This window comes from Rattus norvegicus, chromosome 8 (assembly GCF_021556685.1).
Source record: "Rattus norvegicus strain SHRSP/BbbUtx chromosome 8, alternate assembly SHRSP_T2T, whole genome shotgun sequence".
Classification (NCBI taxonomy): Eukaryota; Metazoa; Chordata; class Mammalia; order Rodentia; family Muridae; genus Rattus; species Rattus norvegicus.
Window position 1 is genome coordinate 65495663 of NC_141541.1, and position 27512 is coordinate 65523174.

General features: G+C 39.6%; 1 long non-coding RNA gene across 2 annotated transcripts in view; it reads right to left on the bottom strand.

Annotated features, from left to right (window-relative positions):
* Window positions 1-27512, bottom strand: part of LOC148004153 (uncharacterized) — a 93958-nt gene that overhangs the window by 54362 nt on the left and 12084 nt on the right. For both annotated transcript variants that reach the window (XR_015627716.1, XR_015627715.1), the window contains exon 2: window positions 6637-6829. This is a non-coding gene — a long non-coding RNA (uncharacterized LOC148004153). The remainder of the gene's footprint in view (window positions 1-6636; window positions 6830-27512) is intronic.

Here is a 27512-nt window from a genome sequence, read left to right on the forward strand (position 1 = left end):
CTGTCACCTGAGTTTTTGATCTTAGCCATTCTCACTGGTGTGAAGTGAAATCTCAGGGTTGTTTTGATTTGCATTTCCCTTATGACTAAAGATGTTGAACATTTCTTTAGGTGTTTCTCAGCCATTTGGCATTCCTCAGCTGTGAATTCTTTGTTTAGCTCTGAACCCCATTTTTAATAGGGTTATTTGTCTCCCTGCGGTCTAACTTCTTGAGTTCTTTGTATATTTTGGATATAAGGCCTCTATCTGTTATAGGATTGGTAAAGATCTTTTCCCAATCTGTTGGTTGCCGTTTTGTCCTAACCACAGTGTCCTTTGCCTTACAGAGCTTTGCAGTTTTATGAGATCCCATTTGTCGATTCTTGATCTTAGAGCATAGGCCATTGGTGTTTTCTTCAGGAAATTTTGTCCAGTGCCCATGTGTTCCAGATGCTTCCCTAGTTTTTCTTCTATTAGTTTGAGTGTATCTGGTTTGATGTGGAGGTCCTTGATCCACTTGGACTTAAGCTTTGTACAGGGTGATAAGCATGGATCGATCTGCATTCTTCTACATGTTGACCTCCAGTTGAACCAGCACCATTTGCTGAAAATGCTATCTTTTTTCCATTGGATGGTTTTGGCTCCTTTGTCAAATTTCAAGTGCCCATAGGTGTGTGGGTTCATTTCTGGGTCTTCAATTCTCTTCCATTGCTCTATCTGTCTGTCTCTGTACCAATACCATGCAGTTTTTAATCACTATTGCTCTGTAATACTGCTTGAGTTCAGGGATAGTGATTCCCCCTGAAGTCCTTTTATTGTTGAGGATAGTTTTAGCTATCCTGGGTTTTTTGTTATTCCAGATGAATTTGCAAATTGTTCTGTCTAACTCTTTGAAGAATTGGACTGGTATTTTGATGGGGGTTGCATTGAATCTGTAGATCGCTTTTGGTAGAATGGCCATTTTTACTATATTAATCCTGCCAATCCATGAGCATGGGAGATCTTTCCATCTTCTGAGGTCTTCTTCAATTTCTTTCTTCAGAGTATTGAAGTTCTTATTGTACAGATCTTTTACTTGCTTGGTTAAAGTCACACCGAGGTACTTTATATTATTTGGGTCTATTATGAAGGGTGTCGTTTCCCTAATTTCTTTCTCGGCTTGTTTCTCTTTTGTGTAGAGGAAGGCTACTGATTTATTTGAGTTAATTTTATACCCAGCCACTTTGCTGAAGTTGTTTATCAGCTTTAGTAGTTCTCTCGTGGAACTTTTGGGATCACTTAAATATACTATCATATCATCTGCAAATAGTGATATTTTGACTTCTTCTTTTCCGATCTGTATCCCCTTGACCTCCTTTTGTTGTCTGATTGCTCTGGCTAGAAATTCAAGAACTATATTGAATAAGAAGGGAGAGAGTGGGCAGCCTTGTCTAGTCCCTGATTTTAGTGGGATTGCTTCAAGTTTCTCTCCATTTAGTTTAATGTTAGCAACTGGTTTGCTGTATATGGCTTTTTTTTTTATACTTTTTTTTAAAGATTTATTTATTTATTATATGTAAGTACACTGTAGCTGTCTTCAGACACACCAGAAGAGGGCATCAGATCTCTTTACAGATGGTTGTGAGGCACCATGTGGTTGCTGGGAATTGAACTCATGACCTCTGGAAGAGCAGTCGGGTGCTCTTAACCGCTGAGCCATCTCTCCAGCCCTGTATATGGCTTTTACTCTGTTTAGGTATGGGCCTTGAATTCCTATTCTTTCCAGGACTTTTATCATGAAGGGGTGTTGAATTTTGTCAAATGCTTTCTCAGCATCTAATGAAATGATCATGCAGTTTTGTTCTCTCAGTTTGTTTATGTAATGGATCACGTTGATGGTTTTCCATATATTAAACCATCCCTGCATGCCTGGGATGAAGCCTACTTGATCATGGTGGATGATTGTTTTGATGTGCTCTTGGATTCTGTTTGCCAGAATTTTATTGAGTATTTCTGCGTCGATATTCATAAGGGAAATTGGTCTGAAGTTCTCTTTCTTTGTTGGGTCTTTGTGTGGTTTAGGTATAAGAGTAATTGTGGCTTCATAGAAGGAATTCAGTAGTGCTCCATCTGTTTCAATTTTGTGGAATAGTTTGGATAATATTGGAATGAGGTCTTCTATGAAGGTCTGATAGAATTCCGCACTAAACCCATCTGGACCTGGGCTCTTTTTGGTTGGGAGACCTTCAATGACTGCTTCTGTTTCCTTAGGAGTTATGGGGTTGTTTAACTGGTTTATCTGTTCCTGATTTAACTTTGGTACCTGGTATCTGTCTAGGAAATTGTCCATTTCCTGCAGATTTTCAAGTTTTGTTGAATATAGGCTTTTATAGTAAGATCTGATGATTTTTTGAATTTCCTCTGAATCTGTAGTTATGTCTCCCTTTTCATTTCTGATTTTGTTAATTTGGACACACTCTCTGTGTCCTCTCATTAGTCTGGCTAAGGGTTTATCTATCTTGTTGATTTTCTCAAAGAACCAACTTTTGGTTCTGTTGATTCTTTCTATGGTCCTTTTTGTTTCTACTTGGTTGATTTCAGCTCTGAGTTTGATTATTTCCTGCCTTCTACTCCTCCTGGGTATATTTGCTTCTTTTTGTTCTAGAGCTTTTAGGTGTGCTGTCAAGATGCTGACATATGCTCTTTCCTGTTTCTTTCTGCAGGCACTCAGAGCTATGAGTTTTCCTCTTAGCACAGCTTTCATTGTGTCCCACAAGTTTGGGTATGTTGTACCTTCATTTTCATTAAATTCTAAAAAGTCTTTAATTTCTTTCTTTATTTCCTCCTTGACCGGGTTATTGTTGAGTAGAGCATTGTTCAACTTCCACGTATATGTGGGCGTTCTTCCCTTATTGTTATTGAAGACCAGCTTTAGGCCGTGGTGGTCTGATAGCACGCATGGCATTATTTCTATCTTTCTGTACCTGTTGAGGCCCGTTTTTTGACCAATTATATGGTCAATTTTGGAGAAAGTACCATGAGGAGCTGAGAAGAAGGTATATCCTTTTGCTTTAGTATAGAATGTTCTGTAAATATCTGTTAAGTCCATTTGGTTCATGACTTCTCTTAGTCTGTCTACGTCTCTGTTTAATTTCTGTTTCCATGATCTATCCATTGTTGAGAGTGGGGTGTTGAAATCTCCTACTATTATTGTGTGAGGTGCAATGTGTATTTTGAGCTTTAGTAAGGTTTCTTTTACGTATGTAGGAGCCCTTGTATGTGGGGCATAGATATTTAGGATTGAGAGTTCATCTTGGTGGATTTTTCCTTTGATGAATATGAAGTGTTCTTCCTTATCTTTTTTGATGACTTTTAGTTGAAAATTGATTTTATTTGATATTAGAATGGCTACTCCAGCTTGCTTCTTCTCACCATTTGCTTGGAAAGTTGTTTTTCCAGCCTTTCACTTTGAGGTAGTGTCTGTCTTTGTCTCTGAGGTGTGTTTCCTGTAGGCAGCAGAATGCAGGGTCCTCCTTGCGTATCCAGTTTGTTAATCTATGTCTTTTTATTGGGGAGTTGAGGCCATTGATGTTGAGAGATATTAAGGAATAGTGAGTATTGCTTCCTGTTATATTCATATTTGGATATGAGGTTATGTTTGTGTGCTTTTCTTCTCTTTGTTTTGTTGCCAAGACGATTAGTTTCTTGCTTCTTCTAGGGTGTAGCTTGCCTCCTTATGTTGGGCTTTACCATTTATTATCCTTTGTAGCGCTGGATTTGTAGAAAGATATTGTGTAAATTTGGTTTTGTCATGGAATATCTTGGTTTCTCCATATATGTTAATTGAGAGTTTTGCAGGATACAGTAACCTGGGCTGGCATTTGTGTTCTCTTAGGGTCTGTATGACATCTGTCCAGGATCTTCTGGCTTTCATAGTCTCTCGCAAAAAGTCTGGTGTGATTCTGATAGGTCTGCCTTTATATGTTACTTGACCTTTTTCCCTTACTGCTTTTAATATTCTTTCTTTATTTTGTGCATTTGGTGTTTTGACTATTATGTGACGGGAGGAATTTCTTTTCTGGTCCAATCTATTTGGAGTTCTGTAGGCTTCTTGTATGCTTATGGGTATCTCTTTCTTTAGGTTAGGGAAGTTTTCTTCTATGATTTTGTTGAAGATATTTACTGGTCCTTTGAGCTGGGAGTCTTCACTCTCTTCTATACCTATTATCCTTAGGTTTGATCTTCTCATTGAGTCCTGGATTTCCTGTATGTTTTGGACCAGTAGCTTTTTCCGCTTTACATTATCTTTGACAGTTGAGTCGATGATTTCTATGGAATCTTCTGCTCCTGAGATTCTCTCTTCTATTTCTTGTATTCTGTTGGTGAAGCTTGTATCTACGGCTCCTTGTCTCTTCTTTTGGTTTTCTATATCCAGGGTTGTTTCCATATTTTCTTTCTTGATTGCTTCTATTTCCATTTTTAATTCCTTCAACTGTTTGATTGTGTTTTCCTGGAATTCTTTCAGGGATTTTTGTGATTCCTCTCTGTAGGCTTCTACTTGTTTATTTATGTTTTCCTGTGTTTCTCTAAGGCAGTTTTTCATGTCTTTCTTGAAGTCCTCCAGCATCATGATCAAATATGATTTTGAAACTAGATCTTCCTTTTCTGGTGTGTTTGGATATTCTGTGTTTGCTTTGGTGGGAGAATTGGGCTCTGATGATGCCATGTAGTCTTGGTTTCTGTTGCTTGGGTTCCTGCACTTGCCTCTTGCCATCAGATTATCTCTAGTGTTACTTTGTTCTGCTATTTCTGACAGTGGCTAGACTGTCCTATAAGCCTATGTGTCAGGAGTGCTGTAGACCTGTTTTCCTGTTTTCTTTCAGCCAGTTATGGGAACAGAGAGTTGTGCTTTCGGGCGTGTAGTTTTTCCTATCTACAGGTCTTCAGCTGTTCCTGTGGGCCTGTGTCTTGAGTTCACCAGGCAGGTCGCTTGGAGCAGGAAGGTTTGTCTTACCTGTGGTCCCGAGGCTCAAGTTTGCTCGTGGGGTGTTGCTTTTGAGCTCTCCGCGGGGGGCAGCAACCAGGAAGATCTGCGCCACCCTTCCCGGGAGCTTCTGTGCACCAGGGTTCCAGATGGCGTTTGGTGTTTTCCTCTGGAATCAGTAATGTGGGCAAAGTGTAGTCTCTTCTGGTTTCCCAGGCGTGTCTGCCTCTCTGAAGGTTTAGCTCTCCCTCCCACGGGATTTGGGTGCAGAGAACTGTTTATCTGGTCGGTCCCTTCAGGTTCTGGCGGTGTCTCAGATGCAGGGGACCTGCTGCTCCTGGCCCTTATCTCCAGGACCCAGAGGCCTATCTCCAGGAACACAGAGGCCCCATCATCTTTTACCCTCCTTGTTGACTTACTGATTCTTTCCGTTCCCCACAAAACACTACTCTACCTTCCAACAGCATAGTTTAGTCTACATTTGCTGGAATTTCTAAATAATTTTAGTAACATATTATATGGTGTTTTGTTTGGCTTCTGGCCTCCTTCCTTTCTACAAGCTCTCACTACTAAATGCCATCGGGCTTCAAATGCATGTTCCCCTTTACCTGAGCTCCTATATGCTGGGACTCCAGGTATATACCTGTAAATGTAATTATTTTCTATGCACCTCTGCCTTGTTCCCAAATAACTATTGGGTGTTTCTACATCCTTTCTAGTCTGTTTTAGTACCAACAAAGATACAGAGACCTGCTATTTTTATTAACAAGCTGCAAACTTCAGCTGGGCAGATTCTGAGCTATTCTAACCCAACCAGACTATTAATAGCCCAAAAAATGCCCTGTTACTTGCCATCTGGTCTTGCACTGGCTCTTTCTTGGCCATGTGTGCCATCATGGCTGCTTTCTCATGGAGATTGGTCCTCTCATGGTTCTTCTCTCCTTTCGATCTCTCTGGAACCTCCCTCAGTAGGATAAAAACTCCCTCCCTATTCTCTTCTGGCCATCTAACTGGTTGATCAGCTATTCTGTTAAGCAATAAGAGGTGATGGAAAACAATTTTTACATAACATAGAGACAAGAGATGGTTGACCATCCTGCAGGCTGCAACCAAATGTCTGGGTGTAGAAATCAGCATCTGAATTCACAGTGCACAAAACCACACAGCCCCCCAATATTTTTCCCTTTTAGTCCAATAAAAAGTTCTTTCACTTATATTAATAAAATATATTTAATAATAACAATTATGAAAACTTATCAAGTAAAGATCACATTCACAATGTCCAGTCCATTTGTATTTGGCAACCTTGGAAAAAGTACTCTGTTATCTTTCCTATCTTGGTGAGTTTAGAGTTCTGTACTTAAATTAATTTTTATCAAATCTGGTATTTATAAACCTAAAATTAATTTCTGAGACCTTAAAACAGTTTTCCAAATCTTGAACAATTTAAGCTTAATTGTGAGACTACGATTATCCATCCTTCAACCCCATTAGAGACTTAAGAAGGAATAAATAAATATGCAGGAAATAGATAGGAAATAGCTTCTAAAACTATAGAAATGGCAGAAGTTGCTGACCACCTGGACAGTCACCCAAAATTTCTATGAGTCATAGGAGCATTCATTTTTGGCTTTTTTGACCAAGAATATTTGACAGACTTTTCTGTGAAGCAGGAATTATGAAGGACTGCTTACCTCGTCTTGGTAACACTTGACTTCCATGCATCCCACTTGTCCATATCTTGGACAACACTCTAGGCAGGTAAAGTAAGGGCAGTTTTGCCTAGTGGCAGCTTGCTACATTAGAAGCAAACTCATAAGGAGGTTCTTCAACATTTATCATCTTCTTTGAAGTAGAATGGGGGTGCTGCTAGGACCAGACCTGTCACTGTGAAAAAGGTCTTTTATTAATAAATTTTAAATGCCATATTCTGTGTTGTTGTAAAAATATAAAAAATAAAACAGTCTTTTTATACCCACTAGGTCCGTCACCACAGTGCCCCAAGATAGCTGCTAGATATCTTAAGTCTCAATCGGCAAAGCGTCTCACCCACTCTGCTCCATCCATATCAAGCTGCCAAAGGCCTCTCTCTGAGCCTGGCAGCAATCTCTCTACCTATCTCTTTCCCAAGGCAGGCTGCCACCGTGGCAGAATATACATCCTAATTCTGTGGCGGCTCAGTGTCTCAGCCGCCACATACTCCCTTAAACTTAAATCGCCACAAGAAAGAGCATACAACACAATAACCTTTGACCCAATTGATAAGATATAATTGTCCACCTAAACATACAAAGCTCTGTTCACGTCCATCCCTACATCCCAACATTCATAACAACCTACAAATACACAGAGTGGAATCTTAACATCACTTTCCATGTTCTCTCCGCCATGGCTTCTCCTCAGTCCCTCCTGTATCTCTGTTCCATCTCCTCCTCTTCCTTCAAACTTTACTCCCATCCTTCCTTCTCAACCAATGACAGGCCTCCTTCTATCCTGTACCTGCCCTCACCTGTATTTTACAAATTAAATGGAGAGAAGGTTCTGGTGAAGTCACCCAGTCCTGAGTACTGACTATGCAGCCATCCTGGGACAGTGGAATTAGCATCAAAATACAGATAACTCCAGGGCAAACCACAACAATTCTGTAGACCTCTGAAGTTTTTTTAAAAACATCTATCTATCTATCTATCTATCTATCTATCTATCTATCCATCCATCGTATATCTGAATTGTTTGTCTTTAGTTATCTACTATCTGCTTAACTTTAAAAGCATCTTAAATGAAGTTTATTTCTGTAATTAACTAAACTAGTGTATAATATGACCATAGGTTTGATTGACTGTTAACTCCAAATTCTTTATGCTAAACAGTTTGTAAAGCAATTGTCAAAAGGACTAGAACTTAACATTGCAATTTTTTAAGAATTACATAGGTACAATATCTTAAGCAAGAAGTGAAACCCCATAAATACAGTATGTAGTAACAAAATATAATATTGAATCTGTATCAATATATAAAGTCCATGCCAGATGTAAATTATTTATTTAGATTATTAATGCTCTTGGTCTCAAAGTAGACTCAATAATCTACCTCTTACAATTTCATTATATATATATATTTTTTTTTATTAACTTGAGTATTTCTTATTTACATTTCGAGTGTTATTCCCTCTCCCGGTTTCCGGGCAAACATCCCCCTAATCCCTCCCCCTCCCCTTCCTTATGGGTGTTCCCCTCCCCATCCTCCGCCCATTCTCGCCCTCCCCCCAACAATCTAGTTCACTGGGGGTTCAGTCTTAGCAGGACCCAGGGTTTCCCATTCCACTGGTGCTCTTACTAGGATATTCATTGCTACCTATGAGGTCAGAGTCCAGGGTCAGTCCATGTATAGTCTTTAGGTAGTGGCTTAGTCCCTGGAAGCTCTGGTTGCTTGGCATTGTTGTTCATAAGGGGTCTCGAGCCCCTTCGAGCTCTTCCAGTTCTTTCGCTGATTCCTTCAACAGGGGTCCTATACTCAGTTCAGTGGTTTGCTGCTGGCATTCGCCTCTGTATTTGCTGTATTCTGGCTGTGTCTCTCAGGAGCGATCTACATCCGGCTCCTGTCAGCCTGCACTTCTTTGCTTCATCCATCTTGTCTAATTGGATGGCTGTATATGTATGGGCCACATGTGGGACAGGCTCTGAATGGGTGTTCCTTCTGTGTCTGTTTTAATCTTTGCCTCTCTTTTCCCTGCCAAGGGTGTTCTTGTTCCCCTTTTAAAGAAGGAGTGAAGCATTCACATTTTGATCATCTGTCTTGAGTTTCATTTGTTCTAGGCATCTAGGGTAATTCAAGCATTTGGGCTAATAGCCACTTATCAATGAGTGCATACCATGTGTGTTTTTCTGTGATTGGGTTACCTCACTCAGGATGATATTTTCCAGTTCCAACCATTTGCCTATGAATTTCATAAAGCCGTTGTTTTTGATAGCTGAGTAATATTCCATTGTGTAGATGTACCACATTTTCTGTATCCATTCCTCTGTTGAAGGGCATCTGGGTTCTTTCCAGTTTCTGGCTATTATAAATAAGGCTGCTATGAACATAGTGGAACATGCGTCTTTTTTATATGTTGGGGCATCTTTTGGGTATATGCCCAAGAGAGGTATAGCTGGATCCTCAGGCAGTTCAATGTCCAATTTTCTGAGGAACCTCCAGACTGATTTCCAGAATGGTTGTACGAGTCTGCAATCCCACCAACAATGGAGGAGTGTTCCTCTTTCTCCACATCCTCGCCAGCATTTGCTGTCACCTGAGTTTTTGATCTTAGCCATTCTCACTGGTGTGAAGTGAAATCTCAGGGTTGTTTTGATTTGCATTTCCCTTATGACTAAAGATGTTGAACATTTCTTTAGGTGTTTCTCAGCCATTTGGCATTCCTCAGCTGTGAATTCTTTGTTTAGCTCTGAACCCCATTTTTAATAGGGTTATTTGTCTCCCTGCGGTCTAACTTCTTGAGTTCTTTGTATATTTTGGATATAAGGCCTCTATCTGTTGTAGGATTGGTAAAGATCTTTTCCCAATCTGTTGGTTGCCATTTTGTCCTAACCACAGTGTCCTTTGCCTTACAGAGCTTTGCAGTTTTATGAGATCCCATTTGTCGATTCTTGATCTTAGAGCATAGGCCATTGGTGTTTTCTTCAGGAAATTTTGTCCAGTGCCCATGTGTTCCAGATGCTTCCCTAGTTTTTCTTCTATTAGTTTGAGTGTATCTGGTTTGATGTGGAGGTCCTTGATCCACTTGGACTTAAGCTTTGTACAGGGTGATAAGCATGGATCGATCTGCATTCTTCTACATGTTGACCTCCAGTTGAACCAGCACCATTTGCTGAAAATGCTATCTTTTTTCCATTGGATGGTTTTGGCTCCTTTGTCAAATTTCAAGTGCCCATAGGTGTGTGGGTTCATTTCTGGGTCTTCAATTCTCTTCCATTGCTCTATCTGTCTGTCTCTGTACCAATACCATGCAGTTTTTAATCACTATTGCTCTGTAATACTGCTTGAGTTCAGGGATAGTGATTCCCCCTGAAGTCCTTTTATTGTTGAGGATAGTTTTAGCTATCCTGGGTTTTTTGTTATTCCAGATGAATTTGCAAATTGTTCTGTCTAACTCTTTGAAGAATTGGACTGGTATTTTGATGGGGGTTGCATTGAATCTGTAGATCGCTTTTGGTAGAATGGCCATTTTTACTATATTAATCCTGCCAATCCATGAGCATGGGAGATCTTTCCATCTTCTGAGGTCTTCTTCAATTTCTTTCTTCAGAGTCTTGAAGTTCTTATTGTACAGATCTTTTACTTGCTTGGTTAAAGTCACACCGAGGTACTTTATATTATTTGGGTCTATTATGAAGGGTGTCGTTTCCCTAATTTCTTTCTCGGCTTGTTTCTCTTTTGTGTAGAGGAAGGCTACTGATTTATTTGAGTTAATTTTATACCCAGCCACTTTGCTGAAGTTGTTTATCAGCTTTAGTAGTTCTCTCGTGGAACTTTTGGGATCACTTAAATATACTATCATATCATCTGCAAATAGTGATATTTTGACTTCTTCTTTTCCGATCTGTATCCCCTTGACCTCCATTTGTTGTCTGATTGCTCTGGCTAGAAATTCAAGAACTATATTGAATAAGTAGGGAGAGAGTGGGCAGCCTTGTCTAGTCCCTGATTTTAGTGGGATTGCTTCAAGTTTCTCTCCATTTAGTTTAATGTTAGCAACTGGTTTGCTGTATATGGCTTTTTTTTTTATACTTTTTTTTAAAGATTTATTTATTTATTATATGTAAGTACACTGTAGCTGTCTTCAGACACACCAGAAGAGGGCATCAGATCTCTTTACAGATGGTTGTGAGGCACCATGTGGTTGCTGGGAATTGAACTCATGACCTCTGGAAGAGCAGTCGGGTGCTCTTAACCGCTGAGCCATCTCTCCAGCCCTGTATATGGCTTTTACTCTGTTTAGGTATGGGCCTTGAATTCCTATTCTTTCCAGGACTTTTATCATGAAGGGGTGTTGAATTTTGTCAAATGCTTTCTCAGCATCTAATGAAATGATCATGCAGTTTTGTTCTCTCAGTTTGTTTATGTAATGGATCACGTTGATGGTTTTCCGTATATTAAACCATCCCTGCATGCCTGGGATGAAGCCTACTTGATCATGGTGGATGATTGTTTTGATGTGCTCTTGGATTCTGTTTGCCAGAATTTTATTGAGTATTTCTGCGTCGATATTCATAAGGGAAATTGGTCTGAAGTTCTCTTTCTTTGTTGGGTCTTTGTGTGGTTTAGGTATAAGAGTAATTGTGGCTTCATAGAAGGAATTCAGTAGTGCTCCATCTGTTTCAATTTTGTGGAATAGTTTGGATAATATTGGTATGAGGTCTTCTATGAAGGTCTGATAGAATTCTGCACTAAACCCATCTGGACCTGGGCTCTTTTTGGTTGGGAGACCTTTAATGACTGCTTCTGTTTCCTTAGGAGTTATGGGGTTGTTTAACTGGTTTATCTGTTCCTGATTTAACTTTGGTACCTGGTATCTGTCTAGGAAATTGTCCATTTCCTGCAGATTTTCAAGTTTTGTTGAATATAGGCTTTTATAGTAAGATCTGATGATTTTTTGAATTTCCTCTGAATCTGTAGTTATGTCTCCCTTTTCATTTCTGATTTTGTTAATTTGGACACACTCTCTGTGTCCTCTCATTAGTCTGGCTAAGGGTTTATCTATCTTGTTGATTTTCTCAAAGAACCAACTTTTGGTTCTGTTGATTCTTTCTATGGTCCTTTTTGTTTCTACTTGGTTGATTTCAGCTCTGAGTTTGATTATTTCCTGCCTTCTACTACTCCTGGGTGTATTTGCTTCTTTTTGTTCTAGAGCTTTTAGGTGTGTTGTCAAGCTGGTGACATATGCTCTTTCCTGTTTCTTTCTGCAGGCACTCAGAGCTATGAGTTTTCCTCTTAGCACAGCTTTCATTGTGTCCCATAAGTTTGGGTATGTTGTACCTTCATTTTCATTAAATTCTAAAAAGTCTTTAATTTCTTTATTTCTTCCTTGACCAGGTTATCATTGAGTAGAGCATTGTTCAATTTCCACGTATATGTGGGCATTCTTCCCTTATTGTTATTGAAGACCAGCTTTAGGCCGTGGTGGTCTGATAGCACGCATGGCATTATTTCTATCTTTCTGTACCTGTTGAGGCCCGTTTTTTGACCAATTATATGGTCAATTTTGGAGAAAGTACCATGAGGAGCTGAGAAGAAGGTATATCCTTTTGCTTTAGGATAGAATGTTCTGTAAATATCTGTTAAGTCCATTTGGCTCATGACTTCTCTTAGTCTGTCTACGTCTCTGTTTAATTTCTGTTTCCATGATCTGTCCATTGATGAGAGTGGGTGTTGAAATCTCCTACTATTATTGTGTGAGGTGGAATGTGTATTTTGAGCTTTATTAAGGTTTCTTTTACGTATGTAGGTGCCCTTGTATTTGGGGCATAGATATTTAGGATTGAGAGTTCATCTTGGTGGATTTTTCCTTTGATGAATATGAAGTGTCCTTACTTATCTTTTTTGATGACTTTTAGTTGAAAATTGATTTTATTTGATATTAGAATGGCTACTCCAGCTTGCTTCTTCTCACCATTTGCTTGGAAAGTTGTTTTTCCAGCCTTTCACTCTGAGGTAGTGTCTGTCTTTGTCTCTGAGGTGTGTTTCCTGTAGGCAGCAGAATGCAGGGTCCTCCTTGCGTATTCAGTTTGTTAATCTTTGTCTTTTAATGGGGAGTTGAGGCCATTGATGTTGAGACATATTAAGGAATAGTGAGTATTGCTTCCTGTTATATTCATATTTGGATATGAGGTTATGTTTGTGTGCTTTTCTTCTCTTTGTTTTGTTGCCAAGACGATTAGTTTCTTGCTTCTTCTAGGGTGTAGCTTGCCTCCTTATGTTGGGCTTTACCATTTATTATCCTTTGTAGCGCTGGATTTGTAGAAAGATATTGTGTAAATTTGGTTTTGTCATGGAATATCTTGGTTTCTCCATATATGTTAATTGAGAGTTTTGCAGGATACAGTAACCTGGGCTGGCATTTGTGTTCTCTTAGGGTCTGTATGATATCTGTCCAGGATCTTCTGGCTTTCATAGTTTCTGGCGAAAAGTCTGGTGTGATTCTGATAGGTCTGCCTTTATATGTTACTTGACCTTTTTCCCTTACTGCTTTTAATATTCTTTCTTTATTTTGTGCGTTTGGTGTTTTGACTATTATGTGACAGGAGGAGTTTCTTTTCTGGTCCAATCTATTTGGAGTTCTGTAGGCTTCTTGTATGCTTATGGGTATCTCTTTCTTTAGGTTAGGGAAGTTTTCTTCAATGATTTTGTTGAAGATATTTACTGGTCCTTTGAGCTGGGAGTCTTCACTCTCTTCTATACCTATTATCCTTAGGTTTGATCTTCTCATTGAATCCTGGATTTCCTGTATGTTTTGGACCAGTAGCTTTTTCTGCTTTACATTATCTTTGACAGTTGAGTCGATGATTTCTATGGAATCTTCTGCTCCTGAGATTCTCTCTTCCATCTCTTGTATTCTGTTGGTGAAGCTCGTATCTACAGCTCCTTGTCTCTTCTTTTGGTTTTCTATCCAGGGTTGTTTCCATGTGTTCTTTCTTGATTGCTTCTATTTCCATTTTTAATTCCTTCAACTGTTTGATTGTGTTTTCCTGGAATTCTTTCAGGGATTTCTGTGACTCCTCTCTATGGGCTTCTACTTGTTTATTTATGTTTTCCTGGAATTCTTTCAGGGATTTTTGCGATTCCTCTCTGTAGGCTTCTACTTGTTTATTAATGTTTTCCTGTGTTTCTCTAAGGGAGTTCTCTACGTCTTTCTTGAAGTCCTCCAGCATCATGATCAAATATTTGAAACTAGATCTTGCTTTCTGGTGTGTTTGGATATTCCATGTTTGCTTTGGTGGGAGAATTGGGCTCCGATGATGCCATGTAGTCTTGGTTTCCGTTGCTTGGGTTCCTATGCTTGCCTCTCGCCATCAGATTATCTCTAGTATTACTTTGTTCTGCTATTTCTGACAGTGGCTAGACTGTCCTATAAGCCTATGTGTCAGGAGTGCTGTAGACCTGTTTTCCTGTTTTCTTTCAGCCAGTTATGGGGACAGAGTGTTCTGCTTTCGGGCGTGTAGTTTTTCCAATCTACAGTTCTTCAGCTGTTCCTGTGGGCCTGTGTCTTGAGTTCACCAGGCAGGTTGCTTGCAGCAGAAAATTTGCCTGTGGTCCCGAGGCTCAAGTGTGCTCGTGGGGTGTTGCTTATGAGCTCTCCACGACGGCCAAAACCAGGAAGATCTGCGCCGCCCTTTCTGGGAGCTTCCGTGCACCAGGGTTCCAGATGGCATTTGGCGTTTTCCTCTGGAATCAGTAATGTGTGCAGAGTGCAGTCTCTTCTGGTTTCCCAGGCGTGTCTGCCTCTCTGAAGGTTTAGCTCTCCCTCCCACGGGATTTGGGTGCAGAGAACTGTTTATCTGGTTGGTCCCTTCAGGTTCTGGCGGTGTCTCAGATGCAGGGGACCCGCTGCTGCTGTGGCCTTATCCAAGGGAACCCAGAGGCCGTATACAGTTTCTTCTTGGGCCAGGGATGTGGCCAGGGGTGGGCAGTGTTGGTGGTCTCTTCCCCTCTGCAGTCTAAGGAGTGCCCACCTGACCAGGCGGTGAGGGCTCTCTCCCACGGGGTGTGGGAGCAGAGAGACCTCTTACCATTTCTATATCCCACTCTTTTCTTTTCATCCCTTTCCCCTTTTCCCCTAATTTAGATAGGAGAGAGAAAAAGATAAGAGGAAAGAAAAAGAAAAAGAGTAAATCCCTGAGTCTAACCTCCCTTCTTACTATGTTTTGTCCCTGACCAAAACCATCAACAACATGTAATGATTCCCCTAAAATGACAATAAATATCCATTACCCACTGAACAACAACAACAAAAAAATACCCTCCCCACTTTTGGGGGATGGGGTGTTGTTCTCTTGAAATTGCTTCCTGCTGTGTTTGGGTGCTTTGTTTTCTTTTGGAAGAACAGAGAAAATTGGGATATTGGCCAGTGTTAAGAAGCTAGCTGTAGGGGGTTGGGGATTTAGCTCAGTGGTAGAGCGCTTGCCTAGCAAGCACAAGGCCCTGGGTTTGGTCCCCAGCTCCAAAAAAAAAAAAACAAAAAACAAAACAAAACAAACAAACAAACAACAAAAAAAAGAAGCTAGCTGTAACATTTGTTGTCCAGTCTCTGTGTGCAGAGAAAGTGCAGAGATTAAATGAAGACCTGCCTGGAACAGTCTGAGAGGCTGGACCAACTGGGGACTGCAGCTTTGAAGCTGCCCTGGACACAAGTTTTGATGAAACAGCTAATGATGCCATCTGAGGTTGATGAAGCAGGATGTGGGAATAAATGTCTCAGCATCTCAGCATCCTTCTTAGCATCTTCAAGGTGAATCTCATCAGGGCCACTTAACTTCATTGGTGTCGGTAAACATATACACTTTCAGAGGCAATATATGTTTCTGTGTTAGCATATGTATAGAATGTGGGATGTACACAATCAGCTAAGACTGACTCTTGCCTCTCTGTTTGAGAAGGTAAGGCATCTGTCTTTCTTTACAAGTTAGTTTGGACTGTATAACCAAACTGTAATATAAAATTTTATCCATGCCATTTGAAAAGTCAACCTGATAAGCTCAGAGAATTCTGTAGCCAACAAGATGTATTGACTATGCTGAGCTGAAGTCTGGATGGAGATATTTTCATGTCTCAGCCTGTCTCAGAGCTGTTCCCATGTACAAGGGTCAAGGTGTACTTTACCTGTTTTGTTGTTCTTGATTTCTTTCATGTATCTAGTCAGGATCTTCGGTAGGTCTCCCCTGTCAAATCTGATTTTTATTAATTTGGAAGAAATCTACAGTTTTTCTTCTCCAGTGGAAAAAAATACAAAATCTCTCCCCCTACATAACACACTTCCTTCATTCCATTCTGAAGTTAGGACATTCTTAATACAGATAGACTGGTTTTAGTTCCAGTTTTTTTCCATAATCTAATGTCTCACAACAGCTGTTGTTTTTTTTTAATTACCATTTAAAATTTTTAAAGTAAATAAAGCACTATGTAATCTATCTCTGGGGCCCTCTTTTTGTTTGTTAAACATCCTTTTAAAATATGATTAGATCTCTCTACAAATGCTTGTCCCATAAGATTATGTGGTATACCCCATAAGATGCTTTATATTATAATATGTAAAGCATTGCATGGCATTACTGGAGACATATGCTGGAGCACTGTCCCTCTCAATTTGTACAGGCATCTTTATAACAGCCATAACTTCTAATAAATGTGTGATTATAGAATTAGCCATTTCAGAACTGAAAGCTGTTGCCAATCGAAATCTTAAGTATGTGTCTATTGTATGGTGTACATAGGCTAATTTTCCAAACTCTGAAGAATTTGCTAAATCTCATTTCTTTGGGTACTTTTTGAGTTACTCTCTGAAGGTAATGGGGTTTGGTTATATGAAGAACAAGTACAATATTTTCTTATAATTTCTTTGACTTGTTGCCAAGTGATTGAAATAAAACCCTTTTTAAACTTTTGCTGTTAACATGGTGTTTCTTACGAAATTCTGAAGCTTCTAGCACATTTCCTATCAATAACTGATCAATTTCATCATTACCTTGTGCTAGATAATCTGGTAGACCTGTATGGGATCTGATATATGATATATACAATGGTTGATTTTCTATTAGTTGAATAAATAATGAAGTTAGTTCTGAATCATCCTGATTTAAATTTAGCAGTTCCTTTATGCAAAACAAATCTTTCTGCATATTAAGAGTCAGTAACTATATTAAAAGATTCAGGAGGGGCTGGAGAGATGGCTCAGTGGTTAAGAGCACCGACTGCTCTTCCTGAGGTCCTGAGTTCAATTCCCAGCAACCACATGGTGGCTCACAACCATCTGTAAGGGGATCTGATGCCCTCTGGTGTGTCTGAAGACAGCTACAGTGTACTCATATATGTAATAAATAAATAGAATATTTTAAAAAAAAAGATTCAGGAAAATCAAATAATAACATGATTTTTGAACTGAATAATATGGACTTTGAGTTATTTTATGTACATTTTCTGACTTATAACCTGCTTTACCTGATTTATTTGTATCAGTATAGAATGTAGAGGTTCTAAAATTGGTGTCCCTTTTGCTATATGAGTGAGAATCCAATTAGTTCATTTTATAAACTAAAATTACTTGCTTTGGGGATGTTTGTTGTTAATTTCTCCCAAAAAATTACCACAAGCACTTTGCCAACATTGATTTTCTACCCATAATGAGACAATTTCAGTATTAGTAAAAAGCACCAAAATTTCTGTTGGGTCTATTCCTGCTAATTGATCAAGTCTCATTTTTCATTTTAGAATCAATTTGGATAAACTTTTTCTATAGAAGTCTTTAATTTTTATTGGTTGTGTGCTAAAAATATTTGTTCTAAGATACAATCTTCTCTACATAAGAATTCTTGTGGTAAAATAAGGCAAAATAACTAAAATATAACCCATATTTGGATCAAAATGATTTACATGTGCATCTTGTAATTTCTTTTATACCAGAGCTAAATCTCTCTCAGCCTCAGCTGATAATCTTCTTGGACTGTTTAGTCTTTATCACCTAGTAAGGTTTGAAATAAATTACTTAACCCTTGAGTAGTTAATCCAATTATGGGTCTTAGCCAATTAATGTCGTTCAATTTTTGAAAATCATTAAGAGTTCTTATTTGGTCTCTCATAATTTGTAACTTCTGTGGTCAAATTTCTATAGATTTATTTTATTTCTTGGATAATTAGTAGAATCTCCTCTTTGTATTTTTTCAGGAGCAATTTGTAATCCCCAACAAGGCAAAATTCTCTTTACCTCACCAAACATTTTTCTAAGGTACCTCCATTTGAATCAGCCAGCAAAATATCATTCATATAATGGTCAATTATTGATTAAGGAAATTTTTATTAATTATTTCTAATAGCTGTTGTGCAAAATATTGGCATAAGGTAGGACTGTTCAACATTCCTCATGGAAGACCTTTCCAATGATATCTTTTTGTTAACATGGAGTGGTTAATTATGGGCACAATTAAAGCAAATCTTTATCATGTTCTTGCAAAGGGACTGTGAAAAGACAGTCTTTTAAATCAATCATTATAATGAGTGACGTGACATGCAATGGGATTCCAAGTTGTAAAGAATCCATTGGCCGAATGATTTTATTATTGTCTCAGATCTGTCAACATCCTCCATTTGCCAGATTTCTTTTTAATGACAAATACAAGAGTATTCAGAGGGCTGGTGGACTCTTGGTGTAACTGTTCTAGAATTTGCAAGTTTTCTTTTGTCATAGGCCATTGTTCTATCCGAATAGGTTAGTTAATCAACCACCTTTAATGAAAGGGTCACTGGTGTTTTACTAGCAGTCTTTTCCCTACATAAAGTTGAAGAGCCAGTCCCTGCTGTGACCTGTTTATGGACAACTTGGACAGTCTTTGACTATTCTTGGTAAGACTTTTTTAATATCTTTATCAGGAACTTCTTTTATTTAATGGCTTGTCCCTGGCATTGGAGGAATGGTAGTCCACCCCTCTTGTTCTTTCAACAGATCTCTTTCCCATAAATTAATGACTATATCAGCCATATATGGCCTTAATTTTCCTATTTTGCATTCTGGTTCTATACATTTAAGCTATTTTACACCTTGTTTTATCTCGGATACACTTTGTTTTTTTTTTTGTTTTTTTTTTTTGTTTTTTTTTTTTTAAAGATTCTATTTTTTTTTCTTTTTTTTAAGATTTTGTTTATTTCATGTATATGAATACACTGTAGCTGTCTTCAGACACACCAGAAGAGGGCATCGGATCCCTGTTACAGATGGTTGTGAGCCACCATGTGGTTGCTGGGATTTGAACTCAGGACCTCTGGAAGAGCAGTCAGTGCTCTTAACCGCTGAGCCATCTCCCCAGCCCTCGGATACACTTTGAACCCCTAGAAATTATAAATCTACCTTCTGAAGAAGCCAATCTGGAGGCTGAGATTTTGATGAGATTGTTGTTACATCTGTTCCATTGTCCTTCTCATGTTAAATTTCAAAAACATTTATACCTATGTTTAGTTTTGGCCTCTGATCATCTATAGAAATTTGTTAAAATATGTTTCTTTTTTTTTTTTTTTTTTTTTTTTTTTTTTTTTTTTTTTTTTTTTTTTTTTTTCGGAGCTGGGGACCGAACCCAGGGCCTTGCGCTTCCTAGGTAAGCGCTCTACCACTGAGCCAAATCCCCAGCCCCTAAAATATGTTTCTTGATAGCTTCACATTTTTTGTTTTATCTATAGAAACAGTTCTGACTTTGATATTTCATTTTAATGTCTATTTTCAGAGTACATGGTTGCTTGTTCGGCAGATGAGTTTCTCTGCTGTTGACCTAAGATGACTGATTTGAATTCTATATTGGAGCCTCAAGAGGCCCCCTGGACATTTCCCAACAAGGGGTTACCCTTTCTATTTCTTGTTGATCTACATTCCTTAGTCCAGTGTCAGCCTTTGCCACACCTTTTGCACACTCCAGAAAGCATAGGTCCTCTTTCAGAATTAGCTTCATTCTTTCTACAACTCTTTTTGAAATGACCTAGTTTACCACAATTCTTTTGAGAGTTTGCAAACTCTCATTTTCTCAAAGCCTATAGAGATCATTTCTCCTATTAAAGACATATCACATTAATGAGATTTAATACTAACTATATTTCAAATCCATTCATCTACTGGTGCTAATCTTGCCTTTAGGGTTTGATCACCTTTTTGCACTCAGAATTAGCATTTTCAAAAGCTAAAGACTCGATTAATGTCCTAGCTTGTGAATCTGATACCCTTTTTTCTACAGCTGAAGTCAATCTTTGTAAAAAGTGAATGGATGTTTCTTTTGGACCTTGCATAATTTAAGTAAATAGTTCAAGTCTTCTTCCTGATTCTTTGACCTTGTCCCAAGCATTTAAAGCTGCCATGTTTTAGAATGCCAAGGTTGCTTCATTATGTATGACTTGCATCTGTACTTTAGCATATGGACCTTCACCTAGTAGCTGATCTTAAGAAATAGTGACACCTCTGGCCCTATTTCTCTGTTTTGTCTCTCTAGCCTCTTCTCTCCACCATTGTAACTAAGGACCAGATTTATCTAATATTGCTCTTGTCGTATTGTCCCAGTCTTGGGAGATTATTCTATTTTGAATTGTCCAAGAATTTAATATCTGCTCCACAAACAGTGAATGCATACCATACATAATTGGTGACACTTTCCCTAAAATTTTCAAATCCAGCATATCTACAGGGTGCCACCTAAATTCTTCTCCAGGGTGACCACTATGTGTCCAGGACGGACTGCGGACTGCAGGACTCGGCAAAGTTAGAGCCCTGCCCTGAGCAGATTCCTGAGAAGGGCTTGACCTTTTCAAAGAAAGAACATGTTCCCGGAAGACTGTTGCCTCATTGTCTAAGAAGAACATCTTGCAGTTTAAGGATTCACCTTATGTCCTTGGGTACTTCCCGGTACTCCCCTAGCCCTAAGCTTCAGTTCCTGCTTCAGAGCTTTAAATGCTGTACACTCCTCTCAATAAACAGAACTTGACAAGAACACTGCTTGGTCTCGCTCCTCTTTCTCGCCCGTTCTTCCACAGTGCGGGTTCCCCTCGACCCCCATGAATAACTGAGCCCCTGCAGGCAGGGGCAACTATGTGTTGACACTTGTCATACACTAACCAGACAAGATAAGGTTGAGTTTCTAAGAAGATTTGACTGACTTTCCTGATTCTCTTTATATGGTGGTGCTGTAGGCTCTGGCCTTATTTCCTCTGTCTCTATCTTAGTAACCGCCTCAATTTTCTTGGTAATTTTTTTCTAATTTTTCTTTTAAAGTCTTCTTCATTTTTTATTTTTCATATTTCTCTTTTTTTATTTCTATTCTCTTAGTATTTTCTTTATTTTTATTATATTTTCTAAATTTTCTTCTCTGCTTTTCATATTTCTCTTTTTCTTGTGTCTCTAAAGCCCTTTTCTTTAAGAAAATATAAAAACCATTATGATTATTAAGATTAGAACAAGAAGGGGGTTGGGGATTTAGCTCAGTGGTAGAGCGCTTGCCTAGGAAGCGCAAGGCCCTGGGTTTGGTCCCCAGCTCCGAAAAAAAGAACCAAAAAAAAAAAAAAAAGATTAGAACAAGAAATAATAGCATAATAACCATAATTGGTAATATGTCAGTTTCAATTAGATTAATTATCTCTTTCATTTTGTTTCTGTCTTTAAGCCAATTAAATGACTTTTTTTTCATCTTACTTGTCTTATTCATTTTAATTTTTGTTAATTTTAAATTCTTTATAACTGTCTATGAATTTTTATACCCAGTCTCCCTCTATAACTAAAATATAATTCCAAACATTTTTTTACCTCCTCTGAAGTTTGGCTATGCTCAGATTTCTTCTGTGTATTCTGTCTCCCTCTATGGTTCAGCTCAGACCTCTTACTGTGATTAGCTCAGCTCCTCTCTTTCCTTTCACAGGGAGAGGTATTTCTGCCTTCCATGTGTTTGTTGCCAGTGTCTGCCTAGTCTTACATTTATGGGGTTTAACTGGTAGCTGTGCCTCACCTGATTCTGGAGACCTCCCCTGAAACCTACTGCCACTTTCTGGGGCTGAATTTAGCTATTCTGTATATTCAAACTATGGGCTCTTTATGTCCCAGTTATAGGCAGGAGTGCAACCTCCCCCATGGCTGTGTAGGAGAGTTGGAGGCCATGCTCACTAGATGCTTGACCCTTTCCCTGCATCAAGCTCCAGCTGTACCCCTGGCCCCCACTTTGTTCTGCTGTTGGTCTAAAGTCCATGTGTGCTGGCCCCAGGATTCCACTTCTGACTTTAAATTGTGCTAAATTGGATTTCTCTCTAAGTCTGGATTCTGTATAAATTCTTGCCCTGTGTTCAGTGTATAAGTACTTTGGGGTGTTTTCTACACACCACTCCCACTTTCAAATAACTACTGTGTGTTTCTATGCCTGTTCTAGCCTGTTCTAGATCCTGAATAAAGACACAGAGACCTGGTATTTTAATTAGCAAGCTGAAAGCCTAAGCTAGGCAGGTTCTAAGCTATTCTAACATGACTTGGCTGCTAATACACAGACAAATGCCCTGTTAATTTGCCATCTGGTCCTGCTCTGGCTCCCTCTGGTCCATGTGTGTCCTCATGGCTGCTCTTTCATGGTGAGCTCATGGCGAATCCTCCTGGTCTTTCCCCATGGTTTCTCCACACCTTATTCTTATGGTCCTGTCCTTTCTGGTCTCTCTGGGACCCCTTCAATAGGATTGGAAAACCTGTCCTATTTTCTTCTGCCCAGTTAATTGCCTGACCAGCTCTTTTATTAACCAATAAGAGAGGTGATGGAAACCAGACTACAGCCTGGTGTCTGGGCATAGACATTATTGAGGCCTGCCTTCTAACATAGCTGTGGCCATTTTGTTCTATACCTGCAGCAATTTTACGTTGTTGCTATAACATGCTCCCCAGTCATTGACACAGAAAAATAACTTCACTCAGAGCAGGATCATGCTGACCACATACCCTGTTATGTTTTGTATGTCATGAGATTTGTTAATCTTAAGAAATTGCACAACCATAAGCTTCACTTAGGACCCATCAAATTTAAGGTCAATATAAACTGTTATGTGTGAAATAGCTTGAGTCAAGGCCAACCACCAAGCAGACCTCCAGCACCTTTGTATGAGCTCACTATGGTTTTTGAGGTTTTAGCATTTATAAGCTGGCCCTGAGGAAGGTCAAACACACAGCTTTCAGCTGTTGCCCTGGTTGATCAGTCTTTAGGTGTATGTTCAATAAACCATCCTTGTATGACTGAGATTGGTGTTCATGTGGTTTGTGGGGGAACTCTGGACCCCCAACAGAAATTAGCATCTGAATACACAGTCCACAAAACCACCCCCCAACATATACCACCATGTCCCACTTTTATATCTTTTTTAGTTAAGATTAAACCAAGGTTCAAGGTCTTGACTAATTCCAATAAGTCAGGTTTGGCCACTTGCCCCCAAGGAAGCAAACAATAATGTTGGCAGGAGACACTTTTAATCAGCATGGACAAACATTTCAGTCACCTTCGGAACAGTGACATGAGCTTTAGTGTAAGTGGATAATTGAGTCATGGAGCCTGAGGTTTGCATGATAAAGCAGTCTCAGTCAAACTGTGTTCTGGCTGTTGGGGATCTCAGACCTGGTTTTGAAAGGTGGCTAAGAGGATCATGAGAGGACTGTTTGTACTTAAGTGAAGGCGAAAAGCTCTAAGTGTTTTCATCCTTGTACCTTTGAACAGTTAGGTGAATGTAGGCCTTATCAATGTGGTCACCAGTTTCCAGGCAGACCGCCCCTTGAGTGATGAACAGCCCTACAGAGCTGAGCAGGAATCTGTCCTAAAGTGATGGGGACAAGACAGACACCTGTTGTATCCCACTGTGGTTACCCTGCAGAGCCAAGTAAGGAGTCTCTGCTTCTTAATAGAAGCAGCTTCTAAATTTGTGTTAGAAGATGCCCATTTAAATCATTTTGGGGGCGGCTTGAATTCTTATTATAAAGATGTAATAACATGCCGCATACAGAAAATGGGTAGATAAATATAACAAATAAGTAGAGTTATTTATATAGCCTAGATAATGTTTTATAAGATAGCTCAGATATTCCAGGTTGGCCCTGAACTTGATCTGTTCTCGGAGATGACATTGAACGTAGGAATTCCTGTCTCCATCTAGTGTGCCAGGGTTACAGGCATACACCATTATACACATTATACTCAGCTACATTTGGGAATTTTTTAAGATTTATTTATTTAATGTATATGAATACACTGTAGCTGTCTTCAGACACCAGAAGAGGGCATCAGATCTCATTACAGATGGTTGTGAGCCACCATGTGGTTGCTGGGAATTGAACTCAGGACCTCTGGAAGAGCAGTCAGTGCTCTTAATCACTGAGTCATCTCTCCGGGCCCTTAAGATTTATTTTTATTTGTGTGTGTGTGTGTCTATGTCTGTGTCTGTATCTGTGTGTGTGTATCTCTGTGTGTGTCTGTATCTGTATGTGTGTGTCTATATCTGTGTGTGTGTGTTTTGTGTGTGTGTCTGGGTCTGGGTCTGTATCTCTGTGTATCTGTGTGAGTTCACGCCATGTATGTGCAAGTGCCAAAGAAGTCCAGACAAGGGCAACCAATACCCTTGAGTAGGAGATAAATGATTGTGAGCCATTGTAAAGGCTAAAATTGTTTTAAGTTTTAATTACTATGTTTAAGAGATCTATAAAACACAAAAATTCCTCTAGTCTATAAGTCCCACTTGTCCAAGGATGAATCACTTCCAAGAATGCTGGACCATTGATCGTATAAGATAACAAGGCATGTGTTTTTTTTTTTAAGATTTATTTATTTATTATATATAAGTACACTGTCACTGTCCTCAGACACACCAAAAGAAGGTATCAGATCCCATTACAGACGGTTGTAAACCACCATGTGATTGCTGGGATTTGAACTCAGGGCCTCTGGAAGAGCAATCAGTGCTCTTAACCACTGAGCCATCTCTCCAGCCTCTGGAGCTCTCATTCTTGGTAGTTTGGTAGTTGGAGTTGTTTGTTTGTTTGTTTGTCTTTTGGAAAGGATTTTCACATAACAGTTTTCCAGAATTTGAAAGTTCTAACCACCTTCTCCTTTCTAATTTTGTTTCCTCAATCCTGGTATCCATATGCAGGCTTTTGTGTTATTAAATGATTTTATTTCATAAGAATGAACTAATCTGATTTTTGGATCATATAGTAAATCTACTTTACTTTTAATTGTTTTTCAATTTTTTGGTGGTGATGGTAGTGTGGTTTGTTTTTTTTGTTTTTTGTTTTTTTTTTTTGATTGGGATATTTGTTTGTTTCTTTTTCCAGACAGGGTTTCTCTGTGTAGGCCTGGATATCCTGGAATTCACTCTGTAGACCAGGCTGCCTCTGCCTCTAGCGTGCTTGGATTAAATGCATGTGCCACCACCGCCCAGCTTGTTGTTTGGACTGTTTATTGTTTTGTTTGTACAGGTGTTTTGCCTGAATGTCTGGGTGCCATGTTTGAAATGCTGTGCCCTGGGAGGCCAGAAGAAGGCACTGGATCGCTTGGGCTTGACGTTACAGATGGTTGTGAGCTGTCGTGTGGGTGCTGAAGATCAAACCTAGGTGTTCTGGAAGAGCGGTCAGTGCCCTTAACCACTAAGCCACTTCTCCAGCCCCTGTGCTTGATGTTGTAAAAAAACCTCCAAATGGCCTTTCAAGTGGTCAGGCACTGTGTAGTTTGGATCCACTCAGCACACTAGCTGCCATATCAGTCAACAATCTCTATAATGTTTAAGGGCTCCAGATCACACACTTCCCTTTTCTCCACCTACATCCACCTCTCTTTCCTTTGAGGCATAGTGTCATGTAGCCCACGTTCGACCCAGTCTTGTTCTATGGTTGAGGCTGATCTGAAACCCCTGGTTCTTCTGCCTTAACCTCACAAGTGCTTGGCTGGCAGCTGTTTACCATCACACCCAGTTTAAGGAGCGATGGTCATCAAACCCAGGGCTTTATGCACGCTAGGCAAGCACACTACCTGCTGGGCTACATCCCTAATGCTCACTCCCATTTTTCTTTCCTTTTTCTTTTGAGACGGTCTTTGTTGTATAGGCTGGTTTCTCAGTTGTTGATCTATTGCTGTGAAGAGACACCATCACCAAGGCAAATCTTATAAAAGGAAGCTTTTGATTGGACACTTCCTTATAGTTTCAGAGGCTTGGTCCATTATCATCATGACAAGTAGGACAGTGGCACACAAGCAGGTGCTAGGGCAGTAGCTGAGAGTTACATTTTGATCCTTAGGCAGAGAGACAGAAAGAGAGAGACTGGGCCTGGCAATGGGCTCTGGAAATCTCCAAGCAAACACATCCAGTGACATGCTTCTTCCAACTAGGCCACACCCCCTAATCCTTCTAATCCTATCAAAGAATGCCAGGCTTGCCTCAAACTTGTATCCTAGCACTTGAGAGAAAGAGGCAAGGGTACTGTTATGAGCTTGAGGCAGCCTGAACTGCACAATGAATTAAAACCCAGCCTGGGCTACACAATAATATCACCACCACTACAAAAATAAACTGTCATTCATAGAACTTATGCTTTCCCTGGCATTAAAATATTTCTGACAAAAACAGAGTTTTCTCTGTTATTGCCATTTTTGCCATATTCCTTGCAATGTACTAAATAAACTTACTCTCTCTCTTTAATAAAAAAAAGGGGGGGTTGGGGATTTAGCTCAGTGGTAGAGCACTTGCCTTGCAAGAGCAAGGCCCTGGGTTCGGTCCCCAACTCCGAAAAAAAGAAAAAAGAAAAAAAAAGGGGGGGGGAGGTCTAGAAAGATGATTTAGTGGTTAACAACATTGACTGCTCTTGCAGAGGTCCAGGGTTTGATTCCCTGCACCCACACAGTAGCTTACAACCATCCCCAGCTCCAAATCCATCAATCCAGAGGATCCAGTGCCCTCTTCTGACTTCAGAGGGCACTGGACACACACAGTACACTCATACACATAAAATTAGATAAATCTAAAGCAAAGGTGGGCACTTTAAGATGACTCGTTAGGCGGTAAGAACCTGATACCAAGCCTGGTAACCTGAGTTTGATTTCTGGGACCTACATAGTGGAAGGAGAAAATTGACTCTTCCACATATGTGACACACCATGAAGTGCTCATACACACACACAGAGAGAGAGAGAGAGAGAGAGAGAGAGAGAGAGAGAGAGAGAGAGAGACTAAAAATATAATTTTAAACCCTGTGTGTTTGAGACAGGCCACATGTAGCTGACCTCAGACCCACTACAGAACAAGGCCAGCCTTGAACTGCTTCCAACCCCCAAGTGCTGAGATTACTTGTATGTGCCATCACGCCTGGCTTTTTTCCTATTGATAAACTTTTGGGTTATTACCAATTTTAGGTCATTATGAATAATGTTTCTTGATTGTGGGATCAACTATTTGTAGAAACACATGTTTTCATTCCTCTGGGGCTGATAACTAGGCATGAGATTGTTTGGTTACTAGGTAAGTATATATTTAATTTTCCCTGGTTAAATAGCTATTACCCTTTTACCTACTTCTAAATTGGGTCATTTAGACAGGGAGCACAAGAGCACGAATGCATTGGGTATTGAACTCATGGCTTGGAGCATGCTAAGCCTGCACTCTACCACTGAGCTAGGCCTCATCCTCCTTGCTTTCCTGTTGAGTTGTAAGAGTTCATTTTTGTTTTGTCTCTTTCTTTTTAAGACAAGGGTTTTACTATGTAAACCAGGCTGGCCATGAACCTACAGAAATCCTTCTGATTTGGCCTTTCCGATGCTGGGATTACAGGGATGAG